The sequence below is a fragment of the Mauremys reevesii genome, linkage group 13, assembly GCF_016161935.1.
Source record: "Mauremys reevesii isolate NIE-2019 linkage group 13, ASM1616193v1, whole genome shotgun sequence".
NCBI lineage: Eukaryota > Metazoa > Chordata > Testudines > Geoemydidae > Mauremys > Mauremys reevesii.
This window is the reverse complement of record NC_052635.1, coordinates 18,685,014-18,702,664: the sequence shown is the minus strand read 5'-3', so window position 1 is coordinate 18,702,664 and position 17,651 is coordinate 18,685,014.

The following is a 17,651-nucleotide window of genomic DNA, read 5'->3' as shown; positions in this document are numbered from 1 at the left end:
TATCTATATGCCAAGCTGGAGAAATATGCATTGTACTGGACACCCTTGAATTTCCTGGATATATTATCTCACCCAAGGGACTGGCAACAGACTCCTGCAAGGTGACAGCCATCATGGATTGGGTGGCACTGAAGGATGTCTGAAGAATCCAGTGTTTCTTGGGTTTTGCTTATTTTTATAGACTATTTATCCTAGGATTCTCTGCTTTGGCCAGTCCTCTCACCATTCTCCCCTTGCTGCAAAAGGGAGTCCAGTTTTCATGGTCCCCAGAAGCACAGGCTGCATTTGATAATTTGAAACAGATGTGTCACAGCTCCCATCTTGATGCACCCAGACCCCACCAAATCATTTATGGTGGAGGTGGATGGTTCAAACCTCATGCTAGGGCAGACCTTTCCCAACCTGCTCCTCTCAATCTCAGTCTCACTGCCCGGTGAATCATCAGCTTCACCCATGCACTTTTTACTCATGAAACCTCAATTCCACTGAAATGAATTATGAATCCTGGACAAAGAACTGCTGGCCATCAAAGCAGCCTTTGAAGAATAGCACCATCTTTTGGAGGGGCCAGGATCCTCCCAACAGCCAAAACCCCCTTTTGTCCAGGGAAGGGGCACAGTGGCCCAAGCTCCTGATCTAGATTAGTGTCCCTAGTGATGCTTTTGACATCATGGCAGCCCCATGGAAGGACCAGACCCTTTGGGAGGGTCTTACCCACAGGGTGGCTGTCAGAGGAGTGTTCACAACTGTTAAGGTTCCTTCCCCACTTTGAACTTTAGGGTACAGATGTGGAGACCTGCATGAGAACCTCTAAGCTTAACTACCAGCTTAGATTTGGTTTTGCTGCCACCACCCAAATTATTTATGAGTTATTTGGGAAACTTTGTCTACCTCCCCCCCAAGAATATCTCCCTCCCAAGTACTAGAACCCTTCCCTGGGTAGCCTTGAGAGACTTCTTCACCAATTTCCTGGTGAACACCGATCCAAAACCTTGGATCTTAAAACAAGGAGGAATTAACCATTCCCCCTTCTTTCCCCCCACCCCCAATTCCTGGTGAGTCCAGATTCAACCCCCTTGGATCTTAAAACAAGGAAAAATTAAGCAGGTTCTTAAAAAGAAGGCTTTTAATTAAAGAAAGATAGGTAAAAATCATCTCTGTAAAATCAGGATGGAAAAAATTTACAGGGTAATCAGATTCAAAGAGTCCAGAGGAACCCCCTCTAGCCTTAGGTTCAAAGTTACAGCAAACAGAGGTAAATACTCTTGCAAAAGGAACATTTACAAGTTGAGAAAACAAAGATAAACCTAACACGCCTTGCCTGGCTGTTACTTACAAGTTTGAAATATGAGAGACTTGTTCAGAATGATTTGGAAAGCATGGATTGATGTCCAGTCCCTCTTAGTCCCAAGAGCGAACAACCCCCAAAACAACGAGTACACAAACAAAAGCCTTCCCCACACCAAGATTTGAAAGTATCTTGTCCCCTTATTGGTCCTTTGGGTCAGGTGTCAGCCAGGTTACCTGAGCTTCTTAACCCTTTACAGGTAAAAGGATTTTAGTGTCTCTGGCCAGGAGGGATTTTATAGTATTGTACACAGGAGGGTTGTTACCCTTCCCTTTATAGTTATGACAACAACAGACTGCAAAGCACATCGTCTCCCCTGGTTTGAGTTGTGCAATGAGTTGCTGTGCCAGATGGAGAGACATCTTCAAACCAAGGATCTCCAATACCAGCTCCTGGTGCCTAAACTCGCTCAATGGGCACTCCTAGAGCAGGCCCACATGATACCGAGGTAGGGTTGAAATCCAAGAAACACTATTGGCCCAGTGTTTTTGCATGGGGATGGATGATGTTGTAGCAGACATCTGCCTCTAATGTCCTGGCTGCAAAAGGGTCACCCCAAAAGGTGTAAGGGTCAAGCCGCTTTAATTCCCTACCCCTGACCGCAATTCCCTTTGAGACAGTGAGATTTGGTATAATTGGCCCCCTAGAAAAAAGCACCTTAGGACATAGGTTCATCCTGGGGCTGGTGGACTATACCACCCCGTACCCTGAGGCTGTTCTCCTATGGGACACCACAGTTGCCACACTTATGCAGGCACTAATCCAGATATTTTCCTGGGCAGGCCTTCCCTCAGAGGTCCTCATTGACCAGGGAACTAATTTCATGTCCCAGCAGCTCTGGGCACTATTAAAAGTAAAGCCTGATCCACAGATGGGCTGGTGGAAAGGGCTGGAGGCGCTTGGGGAGGGGGAGCTGATAGGGGGCTACCCATGGGTACTCAGCACCCACCATTTTTTCCCCGTGGGTGCTCCAGCCCCAGAGCACCCAGGGAGTCAGCACCTCTGCCATGGGATGAGGTAGGCTCTGGCACATTTTGTGTGATGGAAGGCAACCAGGTGTGGTTTCTGGGCAAACCCCTCCTTGCCATTTCAGGGTCCAAAAGTGGAAAAGTTAACATTTCAATGCATCACTGGAAAAAAAAATCATAGACATGTGGGTCCAGATGTGGGCAAGTTGAAAACAGGAACCTCTAAACACTAAAAAAAAAATTATAAACTTCCAAGCCTGGCCTGGCTGATGTAGTAGTAGTATGATTTTATGTTTGTATTTTATATAATTTAGAATGAAGGATAAGGAATAATAATGTAGCATGTATTAAATGTATTGGTGTATGATTTGATCATATCCTGCCAGCCACCCTTTTTGAATAACAGAAAGGAATGGCTTAATGGGCCAATGGGTAGAGATACATCAGCCAGAAGCTGTGTCTGGACTGATTTCAAAGCCGTAACAGACCTTTGAGGGTCACCAATTTGTTGTCGATTTAGCATTTTAAAATAAGTAAAAGAATTCCATGATTGTTTTCTTTTGCATTGCAACTTGATGTTCCTATTCAAAATGTTATGTGTAAATTAATTCTGTTTTGTGTGTGAATGAGGAATGTGTGTGTTAAGAGATAAGTGTGAAGGCCATCGCTGAACCAGATATACAAGGGAGGAACTGGAGACAGATGCAAGGCTGCCAGGAGGCTGCAACACGCCCCCTACTGAAATGTCAGAGGAGGGCAGATTGACAACTCTAAAGATGAGACAGACAGCTGTCAATGGGGACAAGATAGCTGTGATCAAAACCAGCGTGTGATAACTCCCTGAGGAACTTGATGAAAGAACAAGATAAAGGATGAGAAGGACAATTTAAGAAAACAAGCACTTGTCAAACAACAATTGATTACAGCATGATGGAGCAAAACTCATTGGTCCCAATGAAGGAAAATCACTATATAAACAGGAAAAAAAACAGGAGTACTTGTGGCACCTTAAAGACTAACAAATTTATTTAAGCATGAGCTTTCGTGAGCTAAAGCATCCGAAGAAGTGAGCTTTAGCTCACGAAAGCTCATGCTTAAATAAATTTGTTAGTCTTTAAGGTGCCACAAGTACTCCTGTTTTTTTTGCGGATACAAACTAACACGGCTGCTACTCTGAAACCTATATAAACAGGGTGTCTTGCCATGAAACTTTGGGTTCGTCCTGCCAAGACTTACTTGGAGCATCGTGTCGTGACCGATGGAACCTGGCTCCTCCCTACCCGTGATCAACCTAGCTGGCCACTAGATTGATCCAGACTCTGGACTGGTAACTATAACATCGACTGGGGGGGGGGGGGGTGTGCGCGCGTGTGCGTGCGCTAATTGTTGTATCTTCAATAAGTGTGGCGTATTGCCTTTTCCCTGAAAAAGATCCTGTTGCTTCTTATAAGCATAACAATGTGCCCTCTGTATCATAGGAGCTTGCAACAGGTGCCAACTATGTTATAGTCCAATCCTTGTGATGTAATTCAGCAAACCGTTGTATTTCCTTGGTAAAGTTTTTCCATGGTAGGATCCAAAAGTGAGCTACAAACAAGAAAACGTTCTGGCTGGGGAGGATTTTCCCAGTGCAAAAATTGAGGAACACAGCTACAAGGCTGCCCTCTGTGGAAGCCCTTGCAAGCCCTATTGCAGGCATTGTACGAGAGGTGGGGGATAAGGGTGAGAGGGGGTGTCAGGGACATGTAGCTGTAATTTAAACAGGCCCTAGGGCTTGCTGAATGACAGCAGGAACTGCTCCAGATCCTGGAGCAGCATGGGATCGGGAGGATGCAAGGATCGTGTACTGGTGTTTTCGTTCTCCTTCTTCTGGGCTAAAAATTCTGTGCTGCACCTCGTAGGGTATGTCTACACTACGAAATTAGGTCAATTTAATAGAAGTCGATTTTTTAGAAATCGATTTGATACAGTTGATTGTGTGTGTGTGTCCCCACTAAGCGCATTAAGTCGGCGGTGTGTGTCCACAGTACTGAGGCTAGCATCGACTTTCGGAGTGTTGCACTGTGGTAGCTATCCCACAGTTCCCACAGTCTCTGCCGCCCATTGGAATTCTGGGTTGAGCTCCCAATGCCTGATGGGGCAAAAACATTGTCATGGGTGGTTCTGGGTACATGTTGTCAGCCCCCATGAAAGCAACGGCAAAAAATAGTTTCTCGCCTTTTTTCCTGGGTTACCCGTGCAGACGACATACCACAGCAAGCATGGAGCCTGCTCAGCTCACTGTCACCATATGTCTCCTGGGTGCTGCTGGCAGATGCAGTTAGGGTGACCAGATGTTCTGATATTTAGGCAATTTGTCATGATATTTCGCACTCCGGTGGCCCCTCCAATGTGTCCCAATATTTTCTTCCTCTCATCTAGTCACCCTAGATGCGGTACTGCAGTGCTACGCAGCAGCATCCCCTTGCCTTGCAGACGGTGTAATACAACTGCTAACTGTTATCGTCGTCGTCCCATGGGTGCTCCTGGCCAACCTCAGTTAGGTTGGTCGGGGGGGGCCTGGCCAGACATGGGTGCTCCTGACCAGCCTCGGTGAGGTCAGTCGGGGGACCCTGGACAAAAATGGGAATGACTCCAGGTCATTCTCTTCTTTTAAGTTTCGTCTAATGGAGAGTCAGTCCTGCCTGGAATATCATCCCAGCTGGAGGCCTCTGCCTCAGGCTTCTCTCCCAGTCAGCAGCACCACGCGGTTGCACCTACCCCATCCTACCCCTTGCGCCCATGTCTCATAAAGCCTGGACAGTAGTAAGGAGCAGTTCAACTATAGGCTGAGCAAGTGCATAATGGTGGTAGAATGTGCCTTTGGATGTTTAAAAGCGCGCTGGTGCAGTTGACTGACTCAGTTAGACCTCAGCAAAACCAATATTCCCATCATTATTACTGCTTGCTGTGTGCTCCACAATATCTGTGAGAGTAAGGGGGAGATGTTTATGGCAGGGTGGGATGTTGAGGCAAATCGCTTGGCCACTGATTACGCGCAGCCAGACACCAGGGCGGTTAGAAGAGCAGAGCAGGGCACGCTGCGCATCAGAGAAGCTTTGAAAACCAGTTTCATGACTGGCCAGGCTATGGTGTGAAAGTTCTGTTTGTTTCTCCTTGATGAAAACCCGCCCCCTTGGTTCACTCTACTTCCCTGTAAGCCAGCCGCCCTCCCCTCCCCACTTTGATCTCCACTTGGAGAGGCAATAAAATAATTGTCGTTTCAAATTCATGCATTCTTTATTAATTCATCACACAAATGGGGGGATAACTGCCAAGGTAGCTCGGGAGGGGCGGGTGAGGAGGGAAGCACAGGGGTGGGGTTGTTGTAGGGGCACCCCCTAGAATGGCATGCAGCTCATCATAGAAGCGGCATGTCTGGGGCTTTGACCTGGAGCAGCCGTTTGCCCCTCTGGTTCTTTGGTAGGCTTGCCTGAGCTCCTTAAGTTTCACGCGGCACTGCTGCGGGTCCCTGTTATAACCTCTGTCCTTCATGCCCTTGGAGATTTTTTCAAATATTCCGGCATTTCGTCTTTTGGAACTGAGTTCGGATAGCATGGATTTGTCTCCCCATACAGCGATCAGATCCAGTATCTCCCGTTCGGTCCATGCTGGAGCTCTTTTGCGATTCTGGGACTCTATGGTCACCTGTGCTGATGAGCTTTGCATGGTCACCTGTGCTGATCAGCTTGCCACGCTGGCCAAGCAGGAAATGAAATTCAAAAGTTCACAGGGCTTTTCCTGTCTACCTGACCCGAGTTGATGTTACACTCGGGTCAGGTAGACATTGCTGTCCAGTGCTGTCCAGAGCGGTCACAATGGAGCATTCTGGGATAGCTCCCGGAGGCCAATACGATTGAATTGCATCCACACTACCCCAAATTCGACCTAGCAGGGTCAATTTCAGCGCTAATCCCCTTGTTGGGGAGGAGTACAGAAATCAATTTTAAGAGCCCTTTAAGTTGACAAAAATGGTTTCGTCATGTGGACGGGTGCAGGGTTAAATCAATCTAACGCCACTAAATTTGACCTAAACTCGTAGTGTAGACCAGGACTTAGAAGCATAGCAAGACATCTCATCCCATGTGTTAAATGCCACTTTACTAAAACAAGGCTGTTGGGTTGTGTTCCCAGTAATTTGTGAATGCATGTTGACTTATAACCATCAAAAATTGTACAAAAGTTGTCACTGGTGAGATTTTACCTGAAAATTTGTAAGGAAAGCTCACCCTAAAACTTGGGCTCATCAGGGGCTCCTGTGTGGGGGAAAGAGGTGAGTTCAGAATGTGGCTGGACTATAAACCCCCACTTGTAATGTTTTGTTTATTTTGGATGGAGCTTGTGTGACATCCAGTGGTCAAACTGTGACAGAACCTCCCATAAGGCTTTATGGAAATATGCTTAGAATGTGTTTTATGCTACATATGCCATGTAACATATCCCCATAAAGGTTATGATCTACTGAATGTATTGATCATATCTGTATGCATGTATCATTTTTGTATTCAAAGTTATGAATGTTATGAATGTTGTCCGTGTACTGGCTTGATTTCCAAATAACCTTAGTAGAGCATTTAGTCAGTTACTGGATAAAGGAATGTTGAAATTAAGTACCTAATCAAGAAACACTTAAACGACAATGGATCTTGGAATGCGCCAATCCACATAAGAAGTCTACTTGAGGCCATTCAAGGTAGCATGTAAACAATGGATGCTACCTGTAAAAACTGAGAGTCATGCATGGACATGTGACTTGTCCAGGTGACTCCAAAACTCCATCTTGGAGCTGGACTTTGCATAGGAGTGAGGAGGGGGTCTCTACCCACAAGAGAAAGTCTATTTAAACTCCTGGGAGACTCCTCTATTTTGTCTTCAGCTGGCTAAAGAAAGAGCCTCTCCACCCCCAGGATACTTGAAAGAAACTGGAATAAAGGATGGTGTGAGTGGTTGCTGGACCCAGGCTAAAAGGAGATTAGTCTGTAAAAGGGAGCATTCTGGAAATGGTGAGGATCTTATCTGTATTCAGTTTGATTAGACATAGATTTGTGCATTTTATTTTATTTTGCTTGGTGACTTACTTTGTTCTGTGTGTTACTACTTGGAACCACTTAAATCCTACTTTCTGTATTTAATAAAATCACTTTTTACTTATTAATTGACCCAGAGTAGGTATTAATACCTGGGGGAGCAAACCACCATGCATATCTCTATCAGTGTTATAGAAGGCAAACAATTTATAAGTTTACCCTGCATAAGCTTTATACAGGATAAAACGGATTTATTTGGGTTTAGACCCCATTGGGAGTTGGGAATCTGAGTGTTAAAGACAAGAAAACATCTGTGAGCTGCTTTCAGGTAAACCTGCGGCTTTGGGGCAAGTAATTCAGACCCTGGGTCTTTGTTGGAGCAGATGGAAGTGTCTGGCTCAGCAAGACAGGGTGCTGGGGCCCTAAGCTGGCAGGGAAGGCATGGGTAGAAGTAGTCTTGGCCCATCGGGTTGCAGATTCCAAGGGGGGTTCTGTGATGCCAACCTGTCACACAAACTTCACACAAACCCCACTTTGGGGGAAAGAGTTTCTGGAGAAGAATAGTGTGTCCGAGCAGAATTAGAGACTGGTTGGTGATATACTTATTAGGGGAGTCAATACTTTTAATATTTAACAGTGAGAAAATATTGTTCTAACAGACACCACCTCCTGACATGTTATGGCTGTGGTTTTCAAAGCTGTTCTATGGGTCTGGGTGCCCAGTGGGAGTCCAGATCTTCTGAGGTGTCTTTGAAGACCTCACCTATGTTTTTAATATTGCAAGTGTTCCAGGGAGTGAGGAAGAAGGCGTAGAAACTAGGGCTGTCAAGCGATTAAAAAAAATAATTGTGATTAATCGCACTGTTAAACAATAACAGAATACCATTGATTTAAATATTTTTGGATGTTTTCTACATTTTCAAATATATTGATTTCAATTACAACACAGAATACAAAGTGAACAGTGCTCACTTTAGATTTTTTTTTACAAATATTTGCACTGTAAAAAACAAAAGAAATAGTATTTTTAAATTCACCTAATACAAGTACTGTAGTGCAATCTCTTTATCATGAAAGTTGAACTTACAAATGTAGAATGATATTAAAAAAACTGCATTCAAAAACAAAACAATGTACGCTCTAAGTTTTACAAGTCTACTCAGTCCATTCACTCAAACAAGTTTGTTTACATTTGCAGGAGATAATGCTGCCCTCTTCTTGTTTATGTCACCTGAAAGTGAGAACAGGCGTTCTCATGGCACTGCTGTAGCCGGCGTCGCAAGGTATTTACATGCCAGATGCGCCAAAGATTCATATGTCCCTTCATGCTTCAACCACCATTCCAGAGGACATGCATCCATGCTGATGACGGGTTCTGCTTGATAACGATCCAAAGTAGTGCAGACTGATGTATGTTCATTTTCATCATCTGAGTCAGACGCCACCTGCAGAAGGCTGATTTTCTTTTTTGGTGGTTTGGGTTCTGTAGTTTCCGCATCACAGTATTGCTCTTTTAAGACTTTTGAAAGCATGCGCCACACCTCATCCCTGTCAGATTTTGGAAGGTACTTCAGATTCTTAAACCTTGGTTCGAGTTCTGTAGCTATCTTTAGAAGTCTCATATTGGTACCTTCTTTGTGTTTTGTCAAATATGCAATGAAAGTGTTCTTAAAACGAACAACATGTGCTGGGTCATCATCTGAGACTGCTATAACATGAAATATATGGCAGAATGTGGGTAAAACAGAGCAGGACACATACAATTCTCCCCAAGGAGTTCAGTCACTAAGTAATTAATGCATTTTTTTTTAACGAGCATCATCAGCATGGAAGCATGTCCTCTGGAATGGTTGTTGAAGCATGAAGGGGCATACAAATGTTTAGCATATCTGGCATGTAAATACTTTGCAATGCCGGCTACAAAAATGCTATGTGAATGCCTATTCTCACTTTCAGATGACATTGTAAATAACAAGCAGGCAGCATTATCTCCTATAAATGTAAACAAACTGGTTTCTCTTAGCAATTGGCTGAAGTAGGATTGAGTGGACTTGTAGGCTCTAAAGTTTTACATTGTTTTGTTTTTGAGTTCAGTTATGTAACAAAAATCTACATTTGTAAGTTGCACTTTCATGATAAAGAGTGGCACTACAGTACTTGTATGAGGTGAATTGAAAAATACTATTTCTTTTGTTTATCATTTTTACAGTGCAAATATTTGTAATAAAAATAATATAAAGTGAACACTGTACACTTTGTATTCTGTGTTGTAACTGAAATCAATATATTTAAAAATGTAGAAAAACATCCGAAAATATTTAATAAATTTAAATTGATATTCTACTGTTTGAGTGTGATTAAAACTGTGATTAATTGCAATTAATTTTTTTTAGTTAATTGCGTGAGTTAACTGCCCTAGTAGAAAGCTAAAAATAACCCAAACCTTTAGATATAATCTTAGATTTTTGTAGATTAAGTTTTCTTTATTTGTCTGAACATTTTATTGTGGTATTTTTAAAGTTGATTTATAAAATCTATGTTTTTAACTGCAGTAAGTTTCACTGGAGAATTTTTTTCAATGAAAAAAAATCAAAACATTATCTGATTCCTCGTTTTCTGTGAGAATATATGTAGTGCCCCTCTCCACCTGATTACCTCCTTTAATGGCAATCCGCTTACAGGTTCTGATGGACAGGTCTGGGTTCTTTTGGATCCCGCCACCCATGCAGTAGGGTGAATCTTTTTTTCTTTTTTGTTATGAAATTATTTGGCAGTGCCTCCACCCCCCTCGCTCCTGCCTGGCAGGGTCACCAGGGCAGCTTGGGCAGAAAATTCTAACTACAGAGGAATCCCCACTTACTTGCCAGATAGTTGGAGACTTCCAAGAAATAACACAACACATAAAAATATATTCAACACAACAATTATATTAAACAGGCAACAAATACAACATAACAGGGTGAAACACTATTTTTAGGGTCACTGGTGCCCACACTTAAAATACCCGTGACTTGATGTAACAAGTGTAAAATTAGTGTCCTGTTGGTACGCGTACTTTGCTGGGGCCCTTGATGACCTATACAATTCTCTGCAGTGGTTTAGCAGTGTGGCTTACTGGGTTCAGTACAGCCCAAAGGACCCACAAGTGGGAGGAGGTGGTGAATCCCTCCACAGGTGTAATAAGCAGTAGGTTATAAAATCCTCAAACCCTCATTCCCTGGTTTGAGGACACAGTTCAGGGAGTAGAGGGTCCCCAAAACAAATTCCCTGACTAACTAACTAAAGACAGTGCATTCACGAACTCCATGAATGATCTTCAGGTTTGAAGATGACGCTGGACTCCTCAGTCACTGCAGGTTGGCTGCTGTCAGGGATCCTCCTCAAGCAGGAATCAGGCTGCGTTGGTCCCAGGATCTCCCCTCATCACAAAGGGGTGCAGGGCTCAAGGTGTAGGTTATACAACTACCCTAACATCCAAACTGTAGCCTCCTAGCCCAACCTCTAGTCACACACTCAGCAGGCAGCTTCCCTGGACTAGCAGAGCTGACCATGTGGGGACTAGTCTCACCAGGGGAGCTGGAGGTGAACCCAGCCTGGCTGGGGAAATTTCTCAGCAAACGCTAACAATTGGGAATCATCTGTGGGGAAGGAAAACCTAGCTGAGGGATCTGCGGTCGGGTCCCTAGAGGCCAGTTCGCAGGGGGAACCCTGCTTGCAGGCCTGGGACTCACCAGCTCCCCACACAACCAGTCCTGCCCTGGCCCTCACTGGCTTCCGCCTCTTCAAAATGGCTTCTCCCCTCTCCTCTACTCCCTGGGAGAGGCATCTCATTCCCTATTGGTTGCCGGGCAGACTCTGAGTTTGCCTTGGCTCCTCCTCCCTGAGCGGCCAGCAGACAGAGCTCCAGGAATCTATGTAATCTCCTTGGGGGTTACATATATGCCCCATATTCTCGTCTGTTCTGTGAAAATAGTGTTTCTAGATACAGTAATATTCTGAGACCGCAAAAAGGAAAAAATGCACATTTTCAAATTAAAAATTGAATATTTTTCAGTTTCAGTAATTAGGGGGGAAATTTTGAAAGAATCATACCATATTTTCCATTGTTTTAACTTTTGTGTTAGGATTTAGCATTCAGGGTCAAGGTTAGGGTTTAGGGTTATCTTACTTTCATATGCATGTCAAAAGCAGTTAAGTAGCTTAGGTTGCCCACAGTGTGGCAGCCTCTCCCAGTGAACACTGCAACATCATCAGCCTTTTTAAAAACAGCTCAGGTTTCAGCTCTCTCTCTGGGGATTGTTCCCGTTTGTTTGTCCAAACAAAGGATGCTCAGGTGGAGCAGGAGGTTCAGGCTGAAACAACAAGCAACAAAGAATGTGCTTGTATGTCACAAACAGGGCCTGCCAGAGCCCATGCCCACTTGGTATCCACTCAGCGGTGAGCTCAGTGTGTCGAGGATACTGGACATGCTCAGACGGAGGGAGATGGTGGAGGTGTGGAAAGGCTGGGCTTCAGGGTAAAGAACCCACCATAAACCTCCCTGGAAAACAGACGATTTGCAAACAGTGAGATGCTTAATTCAGGCTCCATCCTCTTTCTCTGTGAGGAGCTCTTACTTTCTCTGCTCGTCTCCAAAATCTTTGAGTGTCAACATTTGACATCCCCACGGCATCCTCTCTCCCCACTGAGTTGGTCTGTGAGGTGCCAGCAGGACCGAGATGCTAGTGAGGCCAAGTCAGTATGTTTAGAGCCTTACCCCTGTTGGTGGGAGATGAGGAAGTGTAAGTGTAACAGGGGGGCTTGCCAAAAGAGGGCTGGAAACCTCCCAGCTAAAGGAGAGCCACTGAACCGGGGTTGGGCCTAGAGTGCCAGCGTGCACTTGAAGACTGAACAAATTGGACCCAGGTGGGGAATGGTAATTTCCTGTGGACTGGGCTGAATTTATTTAAGGAGCCCTGGAAAAGTGGAAAACAGAGGCAGGGGCCATAGAATGACCACTGGCCATGAGGGGGAGCTGGCAACCCTGTTAGAAACTGGCATAGTTGGTAGGATCCTTGCCGCCCCTCCCCCCCCCCGCCCCATCAAGGAGGGATGATGTAGCCAAAATAGACAGAGGCCGTGTTTGCTGAAGAACAGTCCACCCTCTCAAGTGGGTACGTAGAGGGACAGAGCTGCTCATTTTAGTTTCCACTTCAGTTCCAGCTAGGGTAACCAGATGTCCCGATTTTATAGGGACAATCCTGATTTTTGGGTCTTTTTCTTATATAGGCTCCTATTATCCTCCACCCCCTGTCCCAATTTTTCACACTTGCTGTCTGGTCACCCTAGTTCCAGGGGGCAGCTCAGTAGCCAAACCAAGTCCAGGTGGTTCTCCAGCAGCTCCCAGAGAATGAACAGAAGCATTTGGGAATGTGCTATCTTGGAGGAGCAGCAGCAGCAATAGCTGTTAGAGATCCTGCAAAGGGAAATCAGCTGCGGTCACAAGCACTGTGAAAGAAAAGGGTATTCAGGGGCTAGGAGGCCAGAGGCACAATTTAGGATTTGCCATGCCTGTGGATAAAAAGGGCACAAAATGAGAGCATGGCCCTATGTGAGCTGTGCTGAGGTTAACCCAAGAGAGCAGGGCATGAGACTTGGGAGAAGCTTGGCCTAATGCCAAGAGGGGGACCAGATTTATTTGGTTTTGGTGCAGAGAAGCAGGCCATATAAAAAGACACTGCCCCCCTAGGAAACTTCAGGGTGGCAAAAGGCGGGGTGGGGCCCCAAGCATGTAGAAAGAAAAGAAAGGATGTCCCGTGGCCCAAATGCTCTTGAGGCAGGCGAGGTGGTGGTGACAGATGTGGAATTGCGGACACTAAAGCAGCACACTCGGGAGGGTGTTGCAGGCAGCTAAAGGACGAAATGGTTGGCACAGAGATGAAGCAGGCCAAAGTAGGGACAAATACAAGGGTCAAATAGTCCATGGTGGATCCTCAGACCCTGATGGAAAAATCTCTGAGGTTAGGTCTACACTGGGTGGGGGTGGGGGGGGTCGACCTAAGATACACAACTTCAGCTATGTGAATAGCGTAGCTGAAGTTGGCGTAGCTTAGGTCGATTTACCTGGCCGTGAGGACGGTGGCGAGTCGACCACTGCCGCTCCCCTGTCAACTCCACTTCTGCCTTTCACTGCAGTGGTGTTCCGGAGTCTACGGCAGACTACACTACACTAGTCGTGATAAATCAATCCTCGATAGATTGATCACTACCCACCAATCCAGCGGGTAGTGTAGACGTACCCTCAGGGATGCAGCGGCAGAAACAAAAAGGCTTTAGGAGAAGCTAGTGGCTTCAGAACAGGCCATGCAATGAGAATGAATTGCTGCAGGAGTGTTGGGACATTGCAGAAAAGAAGGATCTCCTCGTAATTATGATGGGTGAGCTGAAGGGGACTAGAGGTGGCAGGGCCCAGGCCATACAAGCATGTGGCTGGCGACACCAGAGGACAAGAAATGAGGCTTGGACAGCAGTAGAATTCGCCCCTGGGATGGGCAAGGTTCTAAGTGGGTGGGTGTATGTAACAGTGGGCTGGTGAGCCTGGTTACAGAATGAGCCCACCCCCCAGGGGAATCAGGCAATCCCTCATAAAGGACTAGGCTTAAGTGGTGACAAAGCCCACCTGGGGACAGAACTGGAGTGAAAGCTAGTTAGGCAGCTCAGCAGGAAGGCAAGCTCCTCAGGCAGGGAGGGCTGGGAGCCCCTGGCTAGGAGACCAAGAGGGGAACTTGAGAAGAAAGGTAGGAAGTGGCCCAGGGAAAACCACAGCAAAGGTCAAGGAGCAGAACAAGCTGTTGGTACAGGGCCCTATGCTGGAATCCAGAGTTGAGGGAGACTGGGTTCCCTGACTGGCCTCAGGAAGGGGGCCTACACGCCCATAGAAATGGTTATTGAGCCCACCGAGGGAACTGTAGCTTGAGCTGGAGACAGGCTGAGGAAGAGCCCAAGCCAGAGGTGCAGGAAAAGGGGGGGCCATGGCTCCCCCCACTTTTTACCGACTGTAAGGGCGATGGGGTGAGAGGGTGGAGAGGAGTGGAGGGTCTTGGAGGGAAGAGGGAGTGTGAAGGCAGGGCCTCAGGGGGAAGAGGTGGTGCGAGGGCAGGGTCTCAGGTGGCAGGGCCATGGTTCAGGCACCTGTGTGGTCTCTCCCCGCCCCCAACTTTAAGGGCACGTCCTCCACTCCTGGCCCCAGCGAGGGTGGAAGGATTTACCTTCTTCTTAAAGACAATTTTGGACTTTGTTCAGATAACTGTGACCTCGGAAGGAGTGGACTTAAGATGGTGATCTGACTGGAGGGCCGAATTATGAGACAGAGAAACTGCCACAGTGACCGTTGGCAGGGGTATTGCCCATGAGAGAGCTGCAATGTCCTGCCTGGCCATGAGGGCAGTGGTGAGTGGACTAATTGCAGTAAGGTTAAACTTGCTTTTGCGACACAGTATCCCAAGTGGGGTTGCAATGGTATTTATTGTAGGCATCTCATTACTGGAGCTACAAACTTTAACACATAAATTGGGCTTTTTCACTCCTGAAGGAAAATCAGCTCTTTTCTATAGAAGAGGCCCCCTGCCTCGGGTTCTCCATTGTGAACGGCCTCTGCAGACAGAGGGCCAGGGATGGACTGGATATCTGATTCTTCCTCAGCATCCAAGCCCTGATGGAATTCTGCCTCCTTGGGCTAGCTAGTGCGTCTCTCCAAGCCTGGCTGGATTCTTTGTCCAACCCAGAGGCATCTGCCTCAGGAAATGGCATCCTCATCTCGGGGTGGAGAGCTCACTGGGATGGTGCTTTTGGCCCACAAATATACTCAATGCTTGTGTAACCGAGGTTGACTCTGTCCCTCCTTGAGGGGCTGGACCACTTAGAGGTTTGGGAGTCTGCTCCAGCCTCCCAGCTAAGGAAGCTGTTCTTGAGTTCAGGCAGTAGAGGCTTATGCTCCGAGGTCCTCCAGGGCTTGTTCCCCCCAAAGTTCAGCTGCCATTTGGAACAAAGCTTCGACAATCTGGAAATCTAAGCGCACAAGTGTTACTCTCCCATTTGTCGGACTCTGGGCCCTGTCTCCACCTCCTTAGGGGCTGATGTTGATTCAGGCCTTTTTACCTGGGCACGTACATGGCTGCCTGAGCACCTGACAACCTTTAGTGTATTTCTCCTCCCTGCACTCCTGGAAGGCAGGGGAGGATTATTATCCTTTTTTACAGATGGAGAGCTGGAGCACTGAGAGGCTAAATGGCTTTCCCGAGGTCACACAAATCTGTGGTTGAGCTGGGAATGGAGCCCAGATCTCTTGAGGCTTAGTCCAGTGCTCTGGCCACTAGACCATCCTTCCTAGACTTGTGTTTGCTCACCCAATCTATCCTGCCTCAGAGCTGATGTCAGGGCGCAGGCCTCCCTGAGATCTCTGCCTCACACACACCTACCCACGAGCTGGCAGGTTAGAGGTTCTGCACTTTTGTAATTCAGAACCACATTTTTAAGGCTGCCCAAAGCACCTGCCATGGAACATTTCACATTTAACAATTCCCTGCATTAGAATTATTTTTCCTCCTCAAAAACAGGAAAAAATGGGGGAAGACCATTTAGAAGTGCTAAGACTGGCTCACCAGGTGGAAGATTCTGTGTAGCAGTGCCAAGTTCTCTTTCACAGCATACGAATAAATGCTCAGTCCTGGGAAGAAACGGTTACTTACTGGAACTGTGGTTCTTTGAGATGTGATGCAGACGTGTATTCTAGTTAGGTGTGCACATGCCCAGGGCACCTGAGTTGGGGAAACTGCCTCACGGTACCCATTGAAGAGTGGCGTTTGTGCCGAGTGGCCGTGGCGCCTCCCCTAGCTATATGAGGTAGTGCCGTCCCAACCCCCCACTGTTACTTCACATAGAAAGCCCATGAGAAGAGCCTCCAGTGCAGAGGGGATGGTGGTTGAGTTGTGGAGTTGTGGTTGAGTTGAGTCACCGTTTAGTCTTCTTCGAGTAGATGCAGCCGTGTATTCTACAGAGGTGACTCACAAGCAGTGCCTCTCCCAGGAGATGGGGCTCAGAGTCTACCTAAATAAGGATTGCAGGACTGCCCTTCTGAAGTTTGCTTCTGCTCAGGAAGATGCGGCAATGGTGTAATGGTTCATAAAAGTATGTATGTACGGCCACGTAACAGCTCTGCAAATGAGCAATATGCAAATGTCAGTGAGGAATGCTATTGATGTTGCTTGTACTCTTGTTGAATGAAGCTGCTGAGGAGGCATAGCCAAAGTTATCTCATATATAGTCTTGATACAAGATGTCACCCATTTAGAGATGGTCTGTGAAGAGACCCTTTATGCAGTCTGCATATGAAACAAACAGGCGAGGCAAAACAAGAAATGGTTTAGTTGTAGCCAGACAGAAGGCTAGATGTTGCCTAATGTCCAGAATTGGGAGATGCTGCTCCTATGGAGATGAATGTGGGCTTAGGAAAAAACACAGGTAAATATGCTGCCTGGTAAATGGAGAGACCACTTTAGACAAAGATTTTGGGTGTGGTCATAAAGTTACCTTGTCTTTGGAGAATTGCATATCAGAACCTGCAACTCACACACCCGCCTTGCAGATGTAATCGCTACCAGCCAAGCAATTTTCTGACACAAGAGGGGCAGTGGACAAGACAGTAGAGGCTCAAATGGAGGTTGCATTTACATCCCACAAAGGAAATGGCTCTTGGACCAGAGGATATAGACAGAAATGCCATTTTAGGAATCTCATCACCAGGGCATTAGAAAAGACTGATTTTCCCTGAACAGGGAAAGAACCACATAAAAAAACTCCTATTTCACTACATAGGCCATTCTGGTAGAGGATTTCCTACTGTTGAGCAGGACTTGTTGGATGACCACCAAACACCGCTCCTCTTCTTCATTCAGCCATGCAGCAGCCGCCCCATGAGATGCAGGGAGCTGAGTGCAGGATGCAAGGTACAGGCTGTGATTCTGAGCAAGCAGGTCAGGATGGAGAGGAAGCCGTATGGGAGGCTGAATCGACAGCATGAGAAAACCAGAGAACCAGCACTGTCACGGCCAGGCCAGGGTAATGAGAATGAGCTTGGTCCAATCTGCCTTCAGTTTGAGGATGACCTGAGGGATGTTCGGGTTTGGGGTAAAACAGAAAGGGGTTTCTTTGGGGTGGGGCCTGCTCCAGAATGTGCTCTTGGAGCCCAAGAGCCATCTCTGACTCACTGAGGGCCTCAATACTGAAGCGAGT